At 36.6% G+C, this 26,421-nt stretch overlaps 1 long non-coding RNA gene across 1 annotated transcript; it reads left to right on the forward strand.

Annotated features, from left to right (window-relative positions):
* The first annotated feature begins 6,453 nt into the window (after positions 1-6,453).
* Positions 6,454-8,300, forward strand: LOC117278483 (uncharacterized). Its single transcript, XR_004508854.2, has 2 exons — positions 6,454-7,344; positions 7,988-8,300. It is a non-coding gene; the product is annotated as an uncharacterized lncRNA (long non-coding RNA).
* The last annotated feature ends 18,121 nt before the right edge of the window (positions 8,301-26,421 follow it).

Here is a 26,421-nt window from a genome sequence, read left to right on the forward strand (position 1 = left end):
TTTCATGATCACCTGGGTCCATCCGTATTTGGTTGTACCCATAATAGGCGTCGAGAAAACTGAGGATCTCGTGGCGGGTGGTAGCATCGATCATACGATCGATGTTGGGCAAAGGAAAGGAGTCTTTGGGAAATGCCTTATTAAAATTTTTGTAATCTACACACATTCTTAATTTATTCCCCTTTTTAGGGACTACCACTATATTTTCTAACCAATTCGGATATTTAACCTCCCGAATAGACCCTATTTTAAGGTGTTTAGATACCTCATCCTTGATAAAAGCATGCTTGATCTCGAACTGGGGTCTCCTCTTCTGTTTGACGGGGTGAAACTCCGGGTCCAGGCTTAGCTTGTGAGTGGTTATCTCCGGCAGGATCCCTGTCATATCAAGGTGGGACCAAAAGAAACAATCTCCGTTAGTTATAAGAAAGTGAATGAGTTTTTCCTTGAGCTCGGAGCCTCACCCCGTGCCTAGGTATACCTTTCGATCGGGCAAGCGTTCTCGCAATATGACTTGTTCTAGCTCCTTGTCCATCGATTTAGTGGTGTTGGAATCATCGGGGGCTATAAAAGATCTGGGAACCCCATAATCATCATCCTCGCCTTCCTTTTGTTTGTCCGAATCTGCCGATGATGGTATCAGTGATTGCTATTTGGCCCCGTTTCTGACCATCTAGTTTGGATCCTTCGATGTTGAGACTGTAGACGCTAGTATCACCTCCTTAATCACGAACATTTCCTTTGTAGCCAGTTGTTCACCATAAACTATTTTGACTCCGCCAGGTGTTGGGAATTTCAGTGCCTGGTGCAGTGTCGAGGGCACCACCCTCATGTTATGTATCCATGGCCTTCCGAATAAAGCGTTGTACCTCATGTCTCATTCGATCACATAAAATTTAGTTTTCTGGATGGTCCCGACGGTGTTTAGTGGTAATGTAATTTTGCCCTTAGTGGTCTCACATGCCATGTTGAATCCGTTTAGAAATCAAACTGTAGGCACGATTCGGTCTTGTAGACCGAGCTGCACCACGACCCTCGATCGAATGATGTTGGCCGAGCTACCTAGATCAATTAACACACGTTTAACCCAAATTTTGTTTACGAGTACAGATATTACCAGTGCATTATTGTGGGGTTGTACGACCCCTTCCGCATCCTCGTCGTTGAAAGATAAAGTTCTTTCCGGTATGTAGTCTCGAGTTCGTTTCTCCCTAGTGATGGATACTTTGGTGTGTTTCAACATCGGCTCTTGTGGGACATCAACCCCACCGATGATCATGTTAATGACGTGTTGAGGTTATTCTTGTTCTGCTTGTTTGTTAGAATCCATGTTCCTAAAATGATTCTTGGCTCGGTAGCTCAAGTATTCTCTAAGGTGTCCATTGTTGAATAGTCGGGCTAGTTCCTCTCTCAGCTATCGACAATCTTCCGTTATGTGATGGTGAGTGCCATGATATTTTCACATCTGGTTAGGATCCCTTTGGGTTGGATCGTATTGTAGGGGCCGAGGCCATTTGGTATCTTTGATGCTCCCGATAGCTGATACAATGGTGGCAGCATCGACATTAAAGTTGTATTCCGATAGCCTCGGCGCTTCTTTAGGCCTGATGGACCTATCGAAGCAATTTTTGGTCATGAGTCCCCGGTTTCTTTGACCTCGGTCATTTCTCCTTTCGTTTCTCATGTAGTTCCGCCCAGACCCATTACTTCTCTGATCTCTATTATATGGCTGGTACCGATTCCTATTTTGCCTTGGTTCACGTTCAATGTCTCTCTTGACTCTGTCGAGGGTTCTGACGGGATAGACAGACCCCGAAGGGGCTCCGAGTTGATCATCTTCGACTCTAATTTTCGATTGATACTGGTTATTCACGTCGGCCCATGTAACGGCCGAGTATTCTATCAGGTTCTGCTTCAGCTGCTGTGAAGCCACCTAGCTTCGAATATTGAGTCCCTGAGTGAAAGCTTGAACAACCCAATCATCAGCGACTGGCGGCAGATCCATTCGTTCCATTTGAAATCGGGACACGAATTCGCTGAGCATCTCGTTATCCCTATGTTTGACTTTGAAAAGGTCTGATTTCCTGGCCTCGACCTTGATGGCACCAGCATGTGCTTTTACGAAAGAGTCTGCAAGCATAGCAAATGAGTCAATAGAATTAGGAGGTAAGTTGCGATACCATATCATAGCTCCCTTTGATAGTGTCTCCCCAAGTCTATGATTTCGAAAGTAATAAAAATTAGTAATTAATTGATAAATCATCATTGGCTTGCTTGACGGCGGCATTAGGTGCCATCACGACCTATTGTGGATTTTGGGTCGTGACACTATGTATTGTACTTCAAATAGAGATAAATGTCAACAACAGAAATTCTAGTCATGATAGAGTAGCCAAAACAACTCAAAGGAATACACAAAAAATATTATCTACAAAGACGTATTAGATAATGTCACGACCCAAAATCCATTATAGGTCGTGATGGCGCCTAACGCCGCCGTCAGGCAAGCCAACATTGATTGATTAATTTAATTACTCATTTTATTATTTTGAAATAATAATTTTTATTAATTAAATAGTATGAAATAGAATTCACAGGGTAAATAATAATATTTACACGAACTACAATAATGAACAACCCGTAGGAACGCCTAAAATCCGGTGTCACAAGTGCATGAGCATCAACTAGGAAATATAATAAACTACAACATCTATCTGGAATACAAATTAGATAGAAGAATATAAATAACTCTGATAAAGACTCTGTAGGTTGCGGATCATAACATAAAATGTAGCTCACGGTAAAGTCCCCGCAATAGCCGTGCCTCTGTGCCCAAAAGACCACCAGACATATATGTACCTGCACAAAAAGTGCAGCAAGTGTAGCATGAGTACGTAAATTAATGCGTACTCAGTAAGTATCTAGCCTAATTCCAGAGAAGTAGTGACGAGGGATCGACATCAATACTTACTAGTGGTCCAATAAGACAGATACAGTAGAAGTAAACAGGTGTGAGTCAGAGTAAATAAGAGAAATAACAAGTATAATATGTGGTACAATACTCCTCTCAGCTAGTAGTTACCTCCTCAGTCAGAGTATATATGTAACGGACCTTACCATATAGGTCGTCACAGTTCAATCAGGAAAAACTCACAGATATGCTGGCTTTTTGCCAATTATTACGTACGATTTCATAAGAGTACTTTATAGAAATGTCGAGGTGTACGGTCCGATCCATCGTAACATTGCCGAACCATAGATACATCTATTTTATTATCGAGGCGAATGGCCCACTCCCATGAGAGTGTGGTACATAATCCTGCCAAGGCATACGGCCTGATCCATCATAATGTGCGCACTGCCGAGGGTCCAACGACACGAACCATAGATGTATCTATCATGCCGAGGCGAACGGCCCGATCCCATTTGAATAAGAAGCTTTGACGGGTCCTTGACCCCACTCACGAACAGACGTGTGAATTATAAATTTTTGGGAAACCTTTCGATGAGAATGTATAAAGCGGGAGAAATTCATAAGAGGGGTACAATTATTTCGCAGCTAATCATGAAGCTCGTCGAATCTCTACAACATCAAGTCTATCACTCTACAGAAGTCTAGTCTCAGGCTGCAACGTAAAATAAAGGAATTTAATAGGCAGGAGACAACTCAAATAGTACATCTATAGCATGGTGTGAACCTAAGTCTACCCGGACAATAATATGTATTTAACTACGTACGGACTCTCATCACTTTGTGCGTACGTAGCCCCCACAATAAGTAGCACATATCAAATACATCACCTAGGGGTCGTTTCCCCCTCAGAGAGTTAGACAGAAGACTTACCTCGCTCCGAAGTTTCATAACCGGCTCCAAAGCCTCTCTAACACCTCAAAGCGATGCTCGTTGATCCAAAACTAGTCAAACAAGGTGCAAACCAATCAAAATATACTCTAATACCCATAATAATTAATTTAAACAATTCTCAACTCCGCTCGAAAAGTCGATAAAGTCAACCCTTGGACCCACGTGCCCGAATTCCAAAACTTTTTGAAGACAAACCTTATCCATAACATTAATAACTCAAATATATAATTTATTTTTTAATTCCATTTCAGAAATCGCGGTCAAAATCCAAAATTATCAATTCTAGGTTTTCTACCAAAATTTCATAATTTTTCTCCTTAAATCCACATATAAACCTTATATTAAGCTTACAACAAGTGGGAAATTACTTACCTTGTGTTACATGATGAAATCTCCTCAAAATCGCCCAGGAACCGAGCTCCAAAAATCCCAAATGAAAATGACGAAATGACTAAGTTCGATCCCCTTATATTCTACCCAGTTTCCGCTTCTGCGGACATATTTGCGCATTTGCGGCCTCGCTTGTGCGAGCCAAAATGCGCATCTATAGAGTACACTGCCCAGTTGAGACCTCGCATATGAGGAAGCATTTTTGCTTCTGCGCAGGCGCTTCTGCGATGGACAATCGCGCATCTGCGGTCCCGCCGCTTCTGCAATTCCACAGGTGCGGGAATTTCTTCGCCCCTACAACCACTGCCTTTTCCCTTCCCATTTCGCTTCTGCGAGCTCGACCTCGCTTTTGCGATGTTGCTTTTGCGACCAAGACATCGCAGAAGTGATCACACCAGCTGCTGCCCAGCTTCAGCATTTCTTAAGTCCAAAAATAAATCTGTTAACCATCCGTAATTTACCCGAGGCCCTCGAGACCTTAACCAAATATACCAACACATCCCAAAATATAATACAAACTTAGTCGAGCCTTCAAATTATATCAAACAACGCTAAAACCACGAATCGCACCCTATTCAAGCTTAAAGAACTTTAGAACTTCAAACTTCTATATTCGAACGCCGAAACCTATCAAATCAATACCAATTGACCTTAAATTTTGCACACACATCATAATTGATATTACGGACCTACTCCCACTTCCAGAATCAGAATTTGACCCCGATATCAAAAAGTCCACTCCCGATCAAACTTTCTATAATCATCTAATTTTCAACTTTCGCCAATTGACGCCGAAATGACCTACGGACCTCAAAACCAATATCCAGACATGCTCCTAAGACCAAAATCATTATACGAACCCGTTGTAACCTTCAAATTTTTATTCCGAAGTCGTTTACTCAAAAGTCAAACCTTAGTCAATTCTTTCAACTTAAAGCTTCCGAAATTAGAATGTTCTTTCCAAATCAACTCTGAACTTCCTGAAATTCAATTCCGACCACGCGTACAAGTCGTAGCACCTGAAGTGAAGCTACCCAAGGCTTCAAACCGCCAAACGACGCGCTAGAGCTCAAAACGACCGGTCGGGTCGTTATAGATACGATATGACTATATTGTCTAAACACATTGCATATTTTATAATGGAAGTACACTTGTTCAAGGAAGAAAATATAAAAACCCACTTTTACGCGAATTCCCTCTTAATGTACTAGCTACCCGGTCAGCAAATTGTAACAGCAGATTATGGAATTGCTTATTCACAAAGATTATTTTAGGCAGGCAGTAAATATTGTCGAACTAACTTAATTACTAAACAGATCATCTTTGTTGGTTTAAATGATATCCAATATTTTTTAATTTAAGTATTATGTTAAGGTAAATAATATTAATGTTCAATATTTAAAAGATTTTTGCATTTCATACGCCAATTGCTTTACAACCAATTCTTTCTTCTTCTATGTTTTAATAAAAATATTTTCATTCGTATAAATAATTGATCAAAGATCCACGTGCAATGCCCGTATATATATTATAAAGGCACGGATATTCTACGCTAAATATTGAATGACGAAAATATTATTAAAATATTAATCGTGTTTTATTAATTTATTCTTAGTTATTAATGAACAAAAGGGTAAAAATCATCCTTAAGTCATATACATACCTACTACAGCTATAAAAATGCAAATCGGCTAAAATACAACTCGAAAACCATAAATTTCTTCCTCCCAAGTTCTATAAAACAGAAATTAAAAATAAAAATTAAAAGGATTTTCTGCAAGTTTCTGATTTTACTGAGAAATTAACAAGGAAAGAAGATTTATACGTAGATTGTTCTAGAAAAGTATGAAAAAACACAAAAAAATTAAATTTCAATGTTTACTGTTGTACAATTATAATGATGTATAACTTTGTATAAACTTGTATGGAATGTATAATAATGCATTCCAGAAAAATAAGAAAAAGGAGAAGAAAAGAAAGTTTCAAACTGGATGCCTATTATACACTAACAATGCATACACACCCTTATACACTAAATAAAATATATAATTAAATATTATTATACACAAATATATGCACGTATACACATTTATACATTATACACAATTATACAATTTTGTATAATAGTGTATAAATACCAGTTGTACAATATTTAGACTACAAAATATCTTTTGTCCACCATCACACCTCCACTTTAATACTGAAGAAGAAGGAGAAGAAGGAAAAGGAGGAGAAGGAGGAGAAGGAGGAGGAGGAGGAGAAGAAAAATGAGAAGAAGAAGGAGGAGGAGGATGAGAAGGAAAAGGAGGAGAAGAAGAAGAATCTCAAATTATACAATTTTGTATAGTAGTGTATAAATACCAATTGTACAATATTTAGACTACAAAATATCTTTTGTCCACCACCACACCTCCACTTTAATACTGAAGAAGAAGAAGAATAAAGAGGAGGAGGAGGAGGAGGAGGAGAAGGAGAAAAAAGAGAAGGAGAAGAAGGAGGAGAAGAAGGAGAAAGAGAAGAAGGAGGAGGAAAAGAAAAATGAGAAGAAAAAGGAGGAGGAGGATGAGAAGGAGGAGTAGAATAAGAAGAATCTCAAAATTGTATAAGAGTGTATAAATGCCAGTTGTACAATATTTAGACTAAAAAATATCTTTTTTCCACCACCACACCTCCACTTTAATACTGAAGAAGAAGGAGGAGGAGGAGCAGAAGCAGAAGGAGAAGGTGGAGAAGAAGGAGTAGGAGGAGGAGAATAAGAAGGAGAAGAAGAATCTCAAAATTGTATAAGAGTGTATAAATATCAGTTGTATAATATTTAGACTATAAAACATCTTTTGTCCGCCACCACACCTCCACTTTAATACTGGAAAAAAAAAATAAAGAAGAAGAAGAATCTCAAAATTGTATAAGAGTGTATAAATAACAGTTATATAATATTTAGACTATAAAATATCTTTTGTCCATCACCACACCTCCACTTTAATACTGAAGAAGAAGAAGAAGAAGAAGAAGAAGAAGAAGAAGAAGAAGAAGAAGAAGAAGATCATAATTGAAAGTCTACACTCTTAAATTTGAAGTTTCTGATTCAGGTGGGTCTTTTTCAAATCTATTTCTACACCTTCAAGAAATGCAAATCAACTTCAAATGGGTTTAATAGTGTTTTATTTTGAAACCTACCATTAATGGATTTGAGAAGTTAAAATCCGGAGGATCGAAATTCTTGGGTGTTTGCGATATGTATTGTTTGATTGTTGATTTTTTTTTAAACACTGATTTTAGTATTGGGTGAAGAACACGTGAAATCCATTTGGTGAAGAATTTCAAAAGATCTGAAAGTTTTTCACCATTGATGAGTTCTAAGCTTTTCATATCTGGAATTGCTTGTTAAAAAAAGTGAAGAGAAATTTTTAAAGAAGTTTAATCAGATCTATAGAGAGAGGGTTGGAGAGAGGAAAGAAAGAGACATTATAGGGAGAAGTGTTCTCTCTGTTATCATGAGCTTTACTTGACAGCAGTGTCAATTCCTTATGATAGCTTACGTTTTTTTACCCTACACATAATGAGCTTTACTTGACTTTACAATTGAGGTGTTCTCTCCGTTATTATGATTCCATCCATGCTCTTCAATGCCGCCTATATCCCACCTAAGTTGCGTCAGTGCTATGATACTGGTTAAACGATATCGTTTCTTTATACAATAATAGTTTTGATTGCCTAATTGTGAATTCGAAGGGACACGTTTTGGCCAAAAGAGAACAAGTTCCTCAACGAGTTTGAAATTAGTTTATGAATTACACGGTCAACAATATCAAAGGTCTTAGAATGATGTTGTGAGTGGCGGGAGCTGGCATTGGAGATGTACCCGTTGTCCGGACATAACTACCATTTGTCCTTGGTAGTTTTAAATTTGAGTTCTGTTTATGTATTTTTCAAATAGATGTTGTAATTATGTTTCATACCAGCTTTGTAAGTCTAAAGTCTTAGTAGCTCATGACTTGTACTACCAATCTTTGAGATTTCGTATAGAAGTTCAGTATTTTACTTATTGGTTATTATTATTTTTATTGGAGTTGTGTTGAACATTATTTGGCTTACCTAACAGGTGGAGTTAGGTGTCATCACGATTAGTTGGATTTTGGGTCGTGACAGATGATAAACGGCTAAAAACATATTTTTGGGGGGTACTTTCATCTCATAACTTGTGTGGTTGAGGGAGATTACATGTGTGTTTGTGGTGAATTATGCTCATTACATGCATTATTATGTGTAGGAGCAATTTCGATGAAAGGTGAGCAAAAGAAGTTGATTCGGGATAAAGAGAAAAAAGAAGAATTTTTCTCGTTCACTCTCGCATGCACACAAGAGAGTGAACGAGCTAGCTGAGGGGTGCATGAAAATAAATAGTGGATTAAGGCAAAAATACATGGAAGTGCACAAGAGACCTAGAAGGAAAAGAAAAAGAGAATAACTTCGCTCGTTCACTCTCACGTGCGCACGAGAGAGTGAACGAGCTAACCTAAAAAGGTTATTCCGAAGTAGGCTTGTATTATTTCGCCTCATGCAAACCCTAACACATATAAATAGTCCTTAAAATCACTTTAGGGGGAGGTATTTGACCTAAGGAGGCACGAACACGCAAGGAGCAAGGCGGAGAATTCTTCTACGAGCTTTTTCATTTTGTTCTTCCTATTTCCATTATTGGTTATGAATTTTGGTATTGTAGTTTTACATACTTTTATGAGTAGCTAATTCTATTATCTAGGGTTTTAATGGAACCATTTGTAGGATGAATTCTTGATACGTTTGGATATAATTGAGGCTTTGAATTTTTCTATTTGTTCAATTATGTGCTTATTTTAGTTAATTGAAGAGCTCTCAATTAATGGTTCCTATTTATTATGTATTGCTTGAAAAAGAATACATATTTAGGTGGTTGTTGAACAACGTCACTCCTAACATATATGAGAGATCAATACAAAGGGTTTAAAAGCGGGATTATAGATAATGAAACTTTGACGTGATCATAATGAGCGGTAAAAAAGTGTGAGCTAGCGCAATTCGAGAGAATATGACTAGTACATAATCGTAGTTGCTCGAGAGAGAATTACAATAAGTCGAGTTCTCACGATCAGTAGAGAATAATTAGGAGAAATTATAGAAGACGTAGCGGGAAGAATTCTGATAATTGGGGAGGAAAATTATAACTCTAGACCTCCTTAATCTTGTCTCCAACTCTTAGTATCTTTAGTTATTAATTCACTCCTTTAAATTGATAGTTAATTAATTAGACATAAGAACTTTTATATTTATAACTTAGAAATTGTTCGAGCTTATCTTCTTAGTAATATTGAAAAGTTGTAGTTAAGCCTTAATTTTCTGTGGGATTCGACCCTGGACTCATAAGCAAAGTTATATTTGCAGCGACCGCTTATCCTCTTTAGGACTAGAGTTGGGTATGATCAACATATAATCAGAGTGTTATCTGTCTCACCATTCTAAAATGAAACATATAAATAGAAAGTATCATTGGATAAGAATGACCGTGGAAGAGAAATTATTTGAGGTTAAGAAGATACACACTGATGATGATCCTTAAAATATACTGACGAAAGTGGTGGTTGCAGATAAGCATGAGTTTTGCAAAATATTGGCAGCATGAAGCCTATCAATAGTTCCTCTACTTGAAGACATATTTGGCCTCATTCGCTGGAGGGAGAGTTTGTTAGGCCTATGCACATGTTGTCCAGCCAAAGACTACTCTTATTCTCTTTTAGATTTCTTTTCTATTTGGAATTGGATTCAATTTCTATTTCTATTTGGAGTTGATTTTGACTTTAACAGAAAGCACCACTTATTACTTATAAATAGAGAAACCTCGGAGAATTTTTCTATGCTCATTGGTCTTAGTCTTTGAAATACTTTAGCATATAAAAGTGATTTTTTGAGAGGGCTTCCATCAACAGAGAAGAGAGAAGAAAAAATATTTATTTTGCTGCTGATTTTATTCCGACCAACCAACTTCAAATTATATTTTTTAATTTGTTCACCGTTAGATCAAGCTAAAATTTTGACTGAATGTTACTAACATCTTGGTCTTTGATTTGAACAGTCAATTATCAGATTTGGAGGCATGTAGCATCCAACTTCGAGAACTAAAAAGCAGCTTCATTTTAATGATTTTTGCTCTTTCTTTAATTGAATTGTTGTTGCTCTTGTTTCTCCATATTTGGCATTTGTTGTATAACCAATTTGGAGAATTTATATAGCCCTCTCATTATTATAGATAGAGTTTTTTGGATCTTTGTGTTTCCGTAATTTTTACCTTCGATTTGAAGGGTTTTCCGAATTAAAATTTGATGTTTTTTACCTTCTCTATTTTTTTCGAGTTTGCTTCTTCCTCGACTTATAAGTGGTATCAGAGAGAGATTCAGGACAGGTTCATCTAGGCGGGTTTAGTTCTAGCCACAACCTATTTGACGGTAATCATAATTTTTGTCTAAGAAATTTGACCGTAGTGGTACTCATTTTGAGACAACTTTGTAGTAGAAATTTGGAGACACGACTTGCTGAAGATTATGTGTAGAAGGTGGATCAAGATTATTTTGTCAGAAAAATTCAGTCATAAGGGAAGAATTATTAGGTGTTTGTCCTGATTTTCTTTACCATGTTTGGTTTTCCTATTACTTGAAGGAAGAACAACATATTTAACATTATTGATTTTATCTTTTACGAAAAGGAAAATATAACTCTTCCATATTTGGCTAGTATTTTTTCTTGGAGGAAAAAGTTTTGACTTTTATAAATTAAAGATCATTCCTTTTCATTCAGTAGTATCCACAATGTAGTCTTTAAGGGGTTTCAGAGTCTTGTTTAGGGAGAGAATTTGTGAGATAAGTATTAGCATGCCACTTGTGTGTACCTCTTTGTGAGGTTGTTCTCTCGATATTTTGTACGCTCTTTTTATAGTGGATTGCTCATATCCGTTGTGGATGTAGGTCAATTAACCGAACCACATTAAATGTTTGTGTCTTTTTTTGGTATATTTCTCCCTTGTTGTCTGATTTATCATCGTTTAAGGATTGTTTTACTAGCTTCCGTATGACACTTGATTATTTCGCTCCCACCATTGTTAACCTTAAGATTCTATATATATCAATTTGATTAGTAGAGATCTCACCATACGATGGTCAATTCCCGGTTAAAGCAACAAGATGAATTTTGAGAAATTTGAGATTAAAGATAACTGTGGATTGACTTCTTGAAAAATAACACCAGGTATCTGTATGAAAGAGCCATCACAACCACACAAAAAAGAGTCATCATACTGAGAGTCCACTGTCCGGTCTTGTGTCACATGTTGTAAATTATTTCATTCGATAATGTAAGAAGGAATCCACTTGGTAATTAAAACAGTGAGAAAACATTTAAATTTTATCATTTTCTCTGCGATAACATGTGTCAAAAATCATTTTAGAATATTTAATTGAAATTTAGAATTTTTGTGGGAACATAATGCTTGCTCATATTGTTATGAAATAAACTAATCAGCTTGGCCAATAAAATATCCTTTTTTATACAATGATCTTTTGATTTCTATTGTAATACCTCTCTCCGTTTTTTATATATAATAACTAAAATATAATTTTTAATATAATATTTATATTTATTTTTTAAAATTACTCGTTTAGATAGAATGCATGACTACACGTGCAACATACGTACTCTAAGACTAGTCTACCAAATATATTTGGCTAATTTAAGTACTAAAGTGTGAAATGGCTACTATACAAATAAAGGGAGCTATCACAATATTATACAAACGATAATATTATGGACGCATCATTAGTTTAGATGTCCAAATCTACCAAATATACATGACTAATTTAATTACTAATTAAAATGTGAAATGGATACCGTACTAATAAAGGAGCTATCACAATATTATAATTTATACATACGATAATATTATGGGCGCATGATAAATTTAGATGTCCAAATCTACCAAATACATTTTGGCAAGCACTAACATAGTGTTTGCCTCTGACAAGATTTCATCAATCAAATTACATTCTATTCCAAAGTAAATCAGACGTTGTTACTTTATCTTATAATTCAGGTAATTAATAGTTCGTATCTTTTTGTGATGGACTAATGATTCCCCTATATATTATTTTGTTCAGTGACTTAAAGTCAACAAGAATGATATTAAAATTATCTGAGACACTTTTCTTTTCTTTCTTCCCTTTGTTGTTGACGGTAGAGAGTTGCTCTACTTATTAATCATCACATTAATTTGTTGCTAAAATAGCTAAATAAATCCTTTCAAAATGGCAATGAAAATGACAGGTGTTGTGATCCAAAAATAGTGGAAGTTAATTCAACAAAGGAAGATCACCAAGCACTAACATAGTGTTGTTTACATCTGCCTGGATTTGATCAATCCAGATTTCTTTTTATTTTATATTTTATTTTATTTTATTAAAGCCAGATTTACCTAAGGGGATACTGGCTTCCATTAAAATCCAAAAAGGAAATATATGACGGAAGGAATATGAAGCTTACCTCCTCATATACTTGTTACTCCTATTAGACTAACACTTAGGCATTCATAGTACAACTCACAAAATAAAGATGGGACTAGTCTCCTCTCTTTTACATTTTTATGATATGAAGTCAAAGAAGGAGAGTGGAACTCTCATGTACAATGCTTATTAGAAAAGAAGCCAGGAGTATATAACCTATCATGAGGAAATGCTGATTCAGAAGCTGAAACTTATTAAAGTGAAAATAAATATACTTAACCATGTTTTAGTGTTAAATGTGTACATGAAAAACATGATTGATTTGTTGCAAACACCAAGCGTGGGTAAATTTTGCTGCCACATACATACTATAATCGATTCATATGAATCAAGAAGCTGTTGAATCCATATTTGGACAGGTTCTTTCATAATGCATAAATTGTCTACTACATATACTTTGGGCACATTTTACTTTCCAGTTAGTAAGCAATTGATATGACAATTGGAATGAAATTACACGGATCTTTTTTCTTTCTTATCTGTGTAATAAAACTAATTCATGACTTACAAATGGACAAGATTGTTACTTTTAAAAAAACTTATTTTGTGTAACAAAACTACTATTTAACCTAAAAATAAATTTCTCGGCCAAAGTCAATATCAAGAAGAAATCGGGTTACTGATAATCAAGATTTACTTCACTTTCCCAATAATTTGAGGAATAAATCAAGGAATGGAAATAATTGACAAAAAAATACGAAATAGATTGATAATCACTCCCAAAATTGCGGTTTAGAACCTTGAGAATAAAGTAAAGAATGATTGCATAAATTCAATAATTATCAGATGATATTACAAATGAGGTTTCAGTCCTTATATAGGAGCATACAATTATAACGATTTTCTTACTTAATTCGGGCTCACTAATGGCATTAGTTGCCTTGATTACCCGTTATCATATACAATTGTAACGGAAGTATTTATGGCTAAGGATTTCCTGTAACCGTATCGATTTCTCTTCCTTATTTATGACAGATTCGTGCATCTTCCCTTCTTAACGGTCTTTATTTATTCTGCTCATGTTTCTTCTTTTACAGCGGTCAGGTCCAGCTCTTTTCTCAGTGTAACCCCGAGGGTGCTCCTCCCGTGCCTTTTTCGCATTCTTTAAATCGTCAAATAAAGAACTCCACTTGTCTCTATATTGATGGTCCACATACCATGCCCTGTAACCTCAATGATAGTCCACGTGTCATGCCTTTTTTCTACTAATACAGATAGTCCTCCCACTTTCTGAATATTCAAGAAGTGGTAAGTATTTATGGCGGGAATTCTTTGCCGCCATTTCTCGAGTATCATTATGCTCTTTTCAGAATCGATGCGACGTATGTCACATCCATTTAATGCCCATGCCACGTGGTTTCACTTGATTGGTTCTGTAGTTTCTCAGTGCTTTTTTAGGAGTTTTCTGCGGCTGTATCAGTTAGGAAGTGACGGTTCTATTATGACGCTTCATAATGATCAACCTTGATGACGATTGCCTCTCCTTATAAATACTTCATCTTACTTGATTGTTTTAAATCCTTCTCTTTCTTTGCTATATTCATCTCCTTAACCTTCATTCGTATTCCTCTATCTTTCCTCTATATTTTCTTCATTAAACATGTCTTCTTCATTACTAGACCCTCGCAAAGTTGTGATCATCGCGAGCTTGCTCCGTCTACCACCCCTACTAGAAGTAAGAGAGGTGGCAGACTCGGCAGTCTTGGTTTGTTATCTACTCGCAGTCCTACTTCTCAAAGTAGTTCCGTCAAACCATCTTCTTCTAGATCTAGAGCCCCTTTAACCCCTAGATCTTCTTCTAAGAGTAGGGATCAGAATGAACTCATGCGTGAGCCTACAATTTTTGAGATTGTTTTTCAAGAGTTCCTTTGTATCAGATCGTGAAGCCATGAAAAATCAAGTTTCTTCTATAGCTTCCCTTAACCCTGCTGAACACTACCCAAGTCTGATCACTCCTGGTCTTCTTTCTTTAGTTCGACGTGAATGTTATTGGAAACCAGATTTCCTAGTTTTAATTCCTGGTGCCAATCAAAGAATCACTTCTTACTATGCTGGCTTCTCTTTCGTTTATACTTACCCTTTTACTTTAGGGTTTAAACCTCACTTCTTACCATTCTCCCCCTTTTTATTAGGGTTTTCCATTCGCGGCATTAGCCTTGCATCTGTTCCCACAACCAGGCTTTCTGTAAGCTCTGCACAAGAACGGATCTTGAGTGCTTCTTCTTCCAAAAGAAAAACTACCGAAGACCGTGGGTCTAATGATAAGGAGGATACCGAGGAAGGTTCCTTGGTGAGAAAATCGCGTGCCAGAAGACGTGTGATTTCAGATGATGAAACCCCTGTCTCCTAAGATTCCCCATCAGGTTCAATTCCTTTCAGACTCGTTAATGAACCGGAGAGTGTTCCTTTAGAAATTTCTGATGAAGACGCTGGTAATTTAGACAATCCCCCCTCTAGTCCTATTAAAAGGTTATTCGCCCATGGATTTGAGGGTGAAGAAGGTCTTGGGCCTGTTTTTGAAGAGCTGCCACTTGCTTCCCTTTCAATTTTACCCACTGTTAACCCCAATGTGCCTTTGCCTAGAGTTGCAACAATGGTTGCCCCAATGGTTGCTCCAATGATTGCTCCCATTGTTGCTACTCATGTAGAAGCTGAGCCTTCTAGCAGCAGGCGGGATATGAAAAAAGTTGTAATTAAAGTCCCCGAGGGTGGGAATTTGTTGAGAAAATCTGGACAAGCTGATGTGTGTTAGGACCCGTGGAAAAGAAGAAGTTGGAGGGTCACAGTTCTTTAACTTTAATGAATGACATTGTTCATTCTTCTCTCAAGGTATAACATTACTTATATTTCTTTCTTTCCTTTTCCTCATTCGTAACTCCTCTTCTTTTGTCTTTTTGTAGATTAATTTGATAGGAACTGAGCTTATGAAAAGGATCTCTTGGACTGACCAGCAATTAATTGAGTTGTGCACCGAGACTAATAACTGAAGAGAACAATTTAAAGGTCTTCAGTTGGAGAAGGACGTTCTTGAAGAGGAAAAAGGAGCTTTGGAACAACAACTGAGGATGGTATCCGCGGAGTTAGCGGGTTTAAAAGCTTCTTCCAGTCAAGTTGATAAAGACGAGGATAGATTGGAATCCTCCTTTGCTGAATAACATTCCAAGGCTACTGAAGAGATAAGGAGTTTGAAAAAGCTCCTTAATCAAAAAGAGGCTTACGCTGGTGATCTAGTTCAGATGCTTACCCAAGCTCAAGAAGACCTCTGTGCCCTGTAACACACCAGAAAATTTCAAAGTACTTGAGCACTAGTAAGAAAGTTGATGTGCGCTCATTATATTATTTTGTGTGCAGACAAGGACTATTAATATAATGGATATCAATTGGATATGATAATAAGTGTACGAGGTATATTATAAGTGATGTGAGGTCTAAGGAGAGCCCTAAGTCCAAGTCAAGTTGAGAATTTCATGATAGACTAAAGTTCCAAATGAGTACGCACAAGACCAAACTTTGGACGGTCATATCTATATATATGTAAGGATTTAGGTGATGTATGACCTATCAAATTAAAGGTCTTTGAGTCTAGTTTCTAACGCTTTAAATCGTTTGTCATTTGAACATTCCTACAAGGCGTTATGACCAAATTATCAAAGGCTAGCGGAGGCGTCCGAAAGAGAGGCTGGCAGTGAAGTGCTGCCATAGCGTCCAGGTCCGCATCCGAATTTCATAGAGGAGTGAAGTGGGGATGCGAAGCATCCAGGGCCGCATCCGAAACCCAAAAATCTGGGCCTATAAATACAAGGTCGGGTAAAGAGGGTATTTTGTGTATTTGGGGGTTAGGGTTCTTGAAGTGAAGGGGCGATTTTGAGCTCAAATCAAGTACAATAGACCAAAGTAAGTTGTTAATGATGTTTTGGGTTGATTATTACTCAATATACATGAGTTCTAACATCATTCTTACATCCAAATACAAGATTTCATCATCAAATCCTCAAGAACATAAAAATCACCAAAGTTGTAATTTTTCAAGATTGATCTACTAGAGGTAATTCCTATGCTTCAAACTCATTTATTATGAGTAATTAGAAGTGTTTGAAGCATTTGTTACAAGTTTTAATGGTTGAAAGATTGGAATACAAAACTCTAGTTCATGGCATGAATAGTACTTTTGAGAAAATAAGAGAGAAGATGAATGGTAATCTTGGCGATGAAATTTATGAATACAATGAATCTATGGGATTTGTTACTAATATTGGTCTCATTGGATGTTGTTATTGTAGATTGAAGTTGATTAGTGTAGTGCATCATTGTAGTATCATTAAGGAAAGAATTTGAGGTATGTTGGCTAAACTTTCTCTCTTGGAATTGAATTCCATAATGTTTCTGTAAGATCAAGTATGATTGGCTCAAGATTCCTAACTCCTACATTCCGGGTTATTCCCTATAAATTTGATTACCCCGAATGAGCCTTATGTCGAAATATAGATGTTCTAAGTATGGGTTGTGTATTAATATATTATGGCTTTGAGTCATGTTTCAATATAAGATAGTATGCCAAATTGTGTGAGAAAACTCAATATGCTTAAGACTCTTAATTGCTCATATGTGTACCTAAAGCCTTGATTGGAAATGTCTTACTAATGATAACCTATAAAGATATGAAAAAAGTATGAAATGTGATGATTGATATAAGTGAAAGTTATACTTGTGGCCAATAGAGCTAATAAAATTAAATTATGTGAGAAAGGTTATGAAATGAGCCTTGATTCAACTATTCTGAATTGACTTCAAAAATAGAATTGTCGAAAAGCCTATAAACTCAAGTCATGCTCATATGTGGCTGTTTTAACATACGTTATGATTTGTGAGTATCTTCAATGTGTTTTGCGTTCTTACATATTCGTGAGTGAAAATTGTGTATTGCTCTTTGTGGGGGGAAAACGTGTCAAGAATAAATGGTGTGTTATTTGCTGATGGTTTAAACTTGCGCATCAATTGCCAATCATTTTACTCCACTTCTCAGAAAGAAATCTATGGTGCTTAAATTGGTCATTTCTATTGAATTTAAAGTTGTGATTTTTGGAATATTATATGTATGTTGATATTTATGATGATTATACATGAAAGAGAAGAAATAAAAGTGTGAAATAACAAATATGGCCACCGTGCCTTGAATAAAGAATCTTGTGAATGGCCAAAAGAGCCAAGGAAATATTGTTGTTATTATTGATTGAAAATACTAGTGGAGATTTATATAATGTGGAAGATGATGAGTTAAATACATTTGTACCTATGTTATTTTTGTGAATTATTCCCCTTATTTGGGATGAGATTGATGTGATAAAATTATCCCTCTTAATTGGAATAAGATTGATTGATATAAAAGGGTTGATGTCTCGAATAAGACAGCCTAGCCGGTGGGGTTGTGATCGGACACCATGTCGCACACATGGTGGTGATTATGCTAGAAATTGTAATTGAAATTGAGATTTTGGTTGATGTCTTCAAATAAGACAGCCTAGCCTATCGGGTCGTGATCGGACTCTGTGTTAAAATTACGATGGTATTGGTATTGATAGTAATTGTGATTGATTCTCTAATGAGATAGCCTAGCTGATCGGGTCATGATCGGACTCCGTGTTAAAGACGGTGGTATTGATATTGAGAGTAATTGTGGTTGATATCTCTAATGAGATAGCCTAGCCGATCGATTTGTGATCGGACTCCGTACTAAGAATACGGTAGTACTGGTATTGCGAATAATGGTATTGTGGACAATGGTATATCGATGCTAAAGAAATCTCCCAATGTGAGATATGGAAATTAATTTGAACACTGTCTTGATCCTAAATTGAGGTTTGATGTTGATTAAGGTTTTCATTGATATTATGATAATCTTGTTTGTATTATTTGTCATTCTATTGAGAGGGTGTTTAGTTATACATACTAGTGTTATTCGACAGTACTAACGTCCCTTTTACCGGGGGCGCTGCATCTTTCAATGGATGCAGGTGGTTCCACAGCAGGAGATATTGATCAGTGATAGCAGTACACCTTCTTCCCAGCTGACTTGGTGAGCCCCACTTCATCCCGGGGTCATGTATCTTTTGTACCTTGTGTATTTCATTTGAGGTATAGCCGGGACCTTGTTGCCGGTATTATCATTGTACTCTTCTTTATCCATAGAGGCTCCGTAGACATAGTGTGGGTTGTGTATTGGTACTGGAAAAGACAAAATATGTTATGTTGTGGTTGTATTACTTGTCCATTTGAGACATTAAAAATGATGAATCTATTGAAAATGAATTGGTATTATAGACGTGAACACCATTTTGTCTAATTAATGAAAATATATATTATCTCTATTTGTGGATGAGTTTGGGTAGAATGAAATCTAACAGGCTTGCTCGATTGGGTTCACTCGGTTGAGCGCCGGTCGCGCTCCTCGGTTTTGGGGCGTGACAAATTTGGTATCAGAGCCTAAGGTTTTAAAGTGTCCTAGAATGTCTCGAAGCCGTGTCTAGTAGAGTCCTTCTTATCGGTGTATTGTCGACCACATCTATAAGTTGGAGGCTACTTGGACATTTAGGAATAATACCCTTCTTTGATATTCTGAATTGTGCGATGAAACTGGTTGTGAAACTGTTCTTCCTCCAACTTGTGCGTTGAGGTTCAAGGTAAGTTTAAATGCTCTTTTGGTTTATTCCAAGTAATGTTGTCATGTGACATGACGAAGGGGTAAAGTCCTGAATATTAAATGGATGGCACATGTATCATGTTGAATGAATAGTATGGCCATATGAGACAAGTATATCGTACCATGAGCATACTTTATATGAGAAGATTGCTAGAAGTGATTACCCACCTCCAAAGAGGCATTGACATGATAAATGAGACCTAAGCTTAACTAGTACATGTGGATAGTGTGGGAACCATGTGTATGATTCTAAGATGTAAATTTGTTGCATAGGCACATGATATATGAAAGGCATGGCCTGGAGAGTAATGATAAATGTGTACGTCTTTCATGGGAGACAAGAAGTTATGAAAGGAGAGTCAATTGAACCCACAATGAGAAGACCCTAGCACTATGAATATTATAAAAATACCAGGAATGTGCGAAGTGGTGTTACACTCCAAAAAGAATATTGACACGAGGGATTTGGATCCCAAGCCTATGTGGCTGAATAAGAGTAGAGAACTTATGAGGTTAATATAATGGGGACTTAAATCTCCCTAATAGTCAATCATATACAGGAGGACTAGAGATTTGAAACATGTCTCCCTCAAATTGCTAAATTAAAGACTTGTGTCAAAATGTGAATAATTCACCCCAAGTGGGGAGGGAAGGGCCATGGTGAGGCTACTTAAGTTCGATAAAATGAGAGTAGGGCCATGTAGCTATGATGTTTGGATATTTTGTTGAAGACATGTGTAGTATAGAAAAGTGGTAAGGGGTAACGTGATTCTCTAAGAGGGTATGCAAATGATAAACCACTAGTACGAAAATAATGTGGAAGGTTAGGAAATGTAAATTCTTCGTACGTGGCAATATACATAACAAGGTCAACGATACTAGAAACTACGAGTAAGGTTTGAAAAAGGGTTTTATACTTGTTAGAGAGTTAGGGACAATGGAACCCAAGGAAGTACTACAGATCAAATGTGAAAGGCTTGCGAGTTCTTAGAATGAGTTAATCACGGATTTGCGATTTAGCTAAAGTTCCAAGTCTTTAAGAAAGACAGAATGAGTGGGAGAGATAAATGTGATGTTATAATAACCCAAGAGTGCATCGGGACTTGATGGAGAGTCTCTTAAGAATCTTACAAGAAAGGAAGTGTTAAGTGATACACGGATGAACACACTTTCCCATGGATATCCCAACAAGTGTCGAGAGGCTCATGATGAATTCCCAACTAAGGGAAAAGACTACGTAACATATGGAAGAACGCATGGTTATTCACTAACTAGGAAGAATGAGGAGAGAAGAATTGGAAAAGAATGAGCAAGATGGTTATTGCAAAATAGTTCGTATCAGAATGATGGACTCGCCTAGAGCACAAGTGTTAATAAAAGATATACAGGATCAATTGTAATGCAGCCGACTTGAGTAACACTGAATATCAACTAAAAGATATAGAGGGAGTTCATGTCTATATATTACATTGGAAAGTGAGACTACTGGTGATGAAGTGGTAGTGTGATAAACTCAACAAACCAGGCACAATGATACTACGAGTTCATGGGAGGCAAACACGTGTATGGCACAATAAGGTTGTCAACTATGAATTAAGGGCAAAATGGGATGGGAGTGAATGCTCTGGTCACAAAGGAAATATAGTACCAACATATTGTCTAGACCAAAAGGGAAATATTTGAAACAGATTAAGAGAGGATGAACACTTGTTACGAACCAAACATGTTTAACATGATAGCTTTTATGCTGCAATACCAGCAAACACTATTAGTGACTACAATACTGGGAATAAGGTGAGTTACGCATCGAGGATGGAATCAGGTGGACTAAGTCCTACACTTATAAGGAAAACAAGAAGGCATCGTTGAAGAATTTAGGAGGATCTCAAGTTTTAGAAAAGGCCATGTTCGGGACAATGATTTTTGTTGAAGTAAATATATATGAAGGGTGTTGATATGTGTTTTGGGAAGTATTTAGCAGTAAAGAGGGATAGTAAGAATGTTCACGAGGGAAGTAGAGTGGTTTCTTAAAATCCTATAAGACTTATAAGGAGAAAAGAGGGTGGCTAAGAAAGGTATGAGAACGACGTTACTTCACATATTGAGGCAATGCCATGCAGGTTGATGTTATCAGGGTGTGCGCGCAAGCTAGTAGATGTTATTCATTTGAAATAGATGGTCTCATAAGAAAACTGACCTAGTAATGTCTTTTGTTGGGAAATTTGGAAAAACAAGTTGCAAGTACTAATAAGATTGTAACTGTATCAAGGAAAATTTTGTAGAACTCAATTCCTAGGAGGTCATATGAAAGAGAAATCTAATATAGATGTTCCACTAATGATGAAATATGGCAAGACGATCATTTATGCCTCTAGGCAAATCTATGCCTCATGTGTCGAATCAATGATGTCATCACAATGATTAACAATGTCAGCACTATTGGTAGTAACCTTCATGTCTCTTAGGATATAACCTCCTGAAATGCCGTGCTCAGTACCTTGATGGATTTTTGAATAATTTTAGCCAATCTTGAACCTCGTTGTTCATAATTATAGAAACCAGTGGGGGTTGAAGGCTCAAACATGTCAAAGAAGCATCACCATCCAGTGATCAAATATAATGGATAGGAAGTTTTATGGTCATATTCAAGCTAGCACATCTTAGAGTGATTATTGGAGGTATCCAAAGGTTTAGTTTGGGTGTTTGGCGTAGGGATTTAGAGTTGAAGAAAGTGAACGAGCTATTCTAAAGATTTTCTCTATGAATATATTGGGTGAATTGTTAAGGAAGGTAAAGTATGTGTAGTCACATTAGGCCTTATGAAATCTTGAAGGAAATAGGCCAAATTATGAATATGATGTTTCCCTATTATTGTACTTCGTGTACTCGGTGTTTCATGTGTCTATGTCTAAGAAAGTAGTTGGAAATCCTTTGTCTATCGTTTCGGTGAAAGCTAGAGAAGGTGAAGTTAATGAATAATTGGCTTATGAGGGGTATCTATCTGTCATCCTTGTTAGATAAAATTGGGAGTTGAGATTGCCTCCGTTAATGTGTTATGGCAAAGTCGATAAGTCGAGGAGGCCACCTTGAGGGCCAAAAGTGTTAAGGAAATAAAATGTTCTCACTTGAGTGTATAGTCAAATGATGGTGATTTGAAAGGTACTTTCTATGTGATATAATTTAAATATGTGCAGCTCATGTCCAGATATCACTCTTGATAATATAATGTATGTAATGATGAGATTTGTGATGTTGATATACATGGTGATGCTTTGTCGAGTTGTGGATGTGTTGATAGGATGATTTTGGTGATTCTCGGACAGGTGGATAAGCTCAGTTACAGGGGAAACTCTGCCGAAATTTTTATGAATTTGTAAAGATAGCCAAATTTTAAGGGCCATAAGTAAGTTAAAATTTTGGAAAGGAAGTATGAGATCGATGTAGTCATAAGTGCCTATGTATAATGGTTGGAGGTAGAAGGATAACTCTATTCTTAGAAGTGACTTGTCAAACATTCGAGGACGAATGTTCTTAAGTGGGGGAGAATGTAACACCCTAGAAAGTTTCGAAGTACTTAAGCGCTAGTAAGAAAGTTGATGTGCGCTCATTATATTATTTTGTGTGCATACAAGGACTATTAATATAATGGATATCAATTGGATATGATAATAAGTGTAAAAGGCATATTATAAGTGATGTGAGGTCTAAGGAGAGCCCTAAGTCCAAGTCAAGTTGAGAATTTCATGATAGACTAAAGTTCCAAATGAGTACGCACAAGACCAAACATTGGACGATCATATATATATATATATATATATATATATATATATATATATATATATATATATATATATATATATATATGTAAGGAGTTAGGTGACTTATGACCTATCAAATTAAAGATCTTTGAGTCTAGTTTCTAACGCTTTAAACCGTTTGTCATTTGGACATTCCTACAAAGAGTTATGATCAAATTACCAAAGACTGGCGGAGGAGCCTACGGATGCGAAGCATCTGAGGCCGCGTCCGAAAGAGAGGCTGGCAGTGAAGTGCTGCCATAGCGTCCAGGTCCACATCCGAGTTTCATAGAGGAGTGAAGTGGGGATGCGAAGCATTCAGGGCCGCATCCAAAACCCAGAAATCTGGGCCTATAAATACAAGGTCGGGTAAAGAGGGTATTTTGTGTATTTGGGGGTTAGGGTTCTTGAAGTGAAAGAGCGATTTTGAGCTCAAATCAAGTCCAATCGACCAAGGTAAGTTGTTAATGATATTTTGGGTTGATTATTACTCAATATACATGAGTTCTAACATCATTCTTACATCCAAATACAAGATTGCATCATCAAATCCTCAAGAATACAAAAATGACCAAAGTTGTAATTTTTCAAGATTGATCTACTAGAGGTAATTCCAATGCTTCAAACTCGTTTATTATGAGTAGTTAGAAGTGTTTGAAGCATTTGTTACAAGTTTTAATGGTTGAAAGATTGGATTATAAAATTCTAGTTCATGGCATGAATAGTACTTTTGAGAAAATAAGAGAAAAGATGAATGGTAATCTTGGCGATGAAATTTATGAATACAATGAATCTATGGGATTTGTTACTAACATTGGTCTCATTGGATATTGTTATTGTATATTGAAGTTGATTAGTGTAGTGCATTGTTCTAGTATCATTAAGGGAAGAATTTGAGGTATGTTGGCTAAACTTTCTCTCTTGGAATTGAATTCCATAATATTTCTGTAAGATCAAGTATGATTGGCTCAAGATTCCTAACTCCTACATTCCGGGTTATTCCCTATAAATTTGATTATCCCGAATGAGCCTTATGTCAAAATATAGATGTTCAAAGTATGTGTTGTGTATTATTATGTTATGGCTTTGACTCGTGTTTCAATATAAGATAGTATGCCAAATTGTGTGAGAAAACTCAATATGCTTAAGACTCTTAATTGCTCATATGTGTACCTAAAGCCTTGATTGGAAATGTCTTACTAATGATAACCTATAAAGATGTGAAAGAAGTATGAAATGTGATTATTGATATAAGTAAAAGTTATGCTTGTGGCCAATGGAGCCAAGAAATGAAATGATATGAGAAAGGTTATGAAATAAGCCTTGATTCAACTATTCCAAATTGACTTCGATAATAGAATTGCCTAAAAGCCTATAAACTCAAGGCATGCACATATGTGGCTGTTTTAACATACGTTATGATTTGTAAGTATCTTCAATGTGTTTTGCGTTCTTACATATTCGTGAGTGAAAATTGTGTATTGCCCTTTGTGGGGGGAAACGTGTCAAGAATAAATGGTGTGTTATTTGTTGATGGTTTAAACTTGCACATCAATTGTCAATCATTTTACTCCACTTCTCGGAAAGAAATCTATGGTGCTTAAATTGGTTATTTCTATTGAACTTAAAGTTGTGATTTTCGGAATATTATATGTATGTTGATATTTATGATGATTATACATGAAAGAGAAGAAATAAAAGTGTGGAATAACAAATATGGCCACCGTGCCTTGAATAAAGAATCTTGTGAATGGCCAAAAGAGCCAAGGAAATATTGTTGTTATTATTGATTGAAAATACTAGTGGAGATTTATATAATGTTGAAGATGATGAGGTAAATACATTTGTACCTATGTTATTTTTGTGAATTATTCCCCTTATTTGGGACGAGATTGATGTGATAAAATTATCCCTCTTAATTGGGATAAGATTGATTGATATAAAAGGGTTGATGTCTCGAATAAGATAGCCTAGCCGATCGGGTCATGATCGGACACCATGTCGCACACATGGTGGTGATTGTGGTGAAAATTGTAATTGAAATTGAGAATTTGGTTGATGTCTTTAAATAAGACAGCCTAGCCGATCGGGTCGTGATCGGACTCCGTGCTAAAATTACGGTAGTATTGGTATTGATAGTAATTGTGGTTGATTCTCTAATGAGATAGCCTAGCTGATCGGGTCGTGATCGGACTCCGTGTTAAAGACTGTGGTATTGATATTGAGAGTAATTATGGTTGATATCTCTAATGAGATAGCCTAGCCGATCGGGTCATGATCGGACTCCGTATTGAGAATACGGTAGTACTGGTATTGCGAATAATGGTATTATGGACAATGGTATATCGATGCTAAAGAAATCTCCCAATGTGAGATATGGAAATTAATTTGAACACTGTCTTGATCCTAAATTGAGGTTGGATGTTGATTAAGGTTTTCATTGATATTATGATAATCTTGTTTGAATTATTTGTCATTCTATTGAGAGGGTGTTTAGTTATACATACTAGTGCTATTCGACAGTACTAATGTCCCTTTTGCCGGGGGCGCTGCATCTTTCAATGGATGCAGGTGGTTCCACAGCAGGAGATATTGATCAGTGATAGCAGTGCACCTTCTTCCCAACTGACTTAGTGAGCCCCACTTCATCCTGGGGTCATGTATCTTTTGTACCTTGTGTATTCCGTTTGAGGTATATCCGGGGCCTTGTTGCCGGTATTATCATTGTACTCTTCTTTATCTATAGAGACTCCGTAGACATAGTGTGGGTTGTGTATTAATGCTGGGAAAGACAAAATATGTTATGTTGTGGTTGTATTACTTGTCCATTTGAGACATTAAAAATGATGAAGCTATTGGAAATGAATTGGTATTGTAGACGTGAACACCATTTTGTCTAATTAATGAAAATGTGTATTATCTCCATTCGTGGATGAGTTTGGGTAGAATAAAATCTAACAGGCTTGCTCGGTTGGGTTCACTCGGTTGAGCGCCGGTCGCGCTCCTCGGTTTTGGGGCATGACATGCCCCTACAAATAAAGTTCAGTTCCTTGAACGTTCTCTCGCTCCTTTGAAGACAACTTATGAAGC

The sequence above is a fragment of the Nicotiana tomentosiformis genome, chromosome 10, assembly GCF_000390325.3.
Source record: "Nicotiana tomentosiformis chromosome 10, ASM39032v3, whole genome shotgun sequence".
In the NCBI taxonomy this organism is placed as follows: Eukaryota; Viridiplantae; Streptophyta; class Magnoliopsida; order Solanales; family Solanaceae; genus Nicotiana; species Nicotiana tomentosiformis.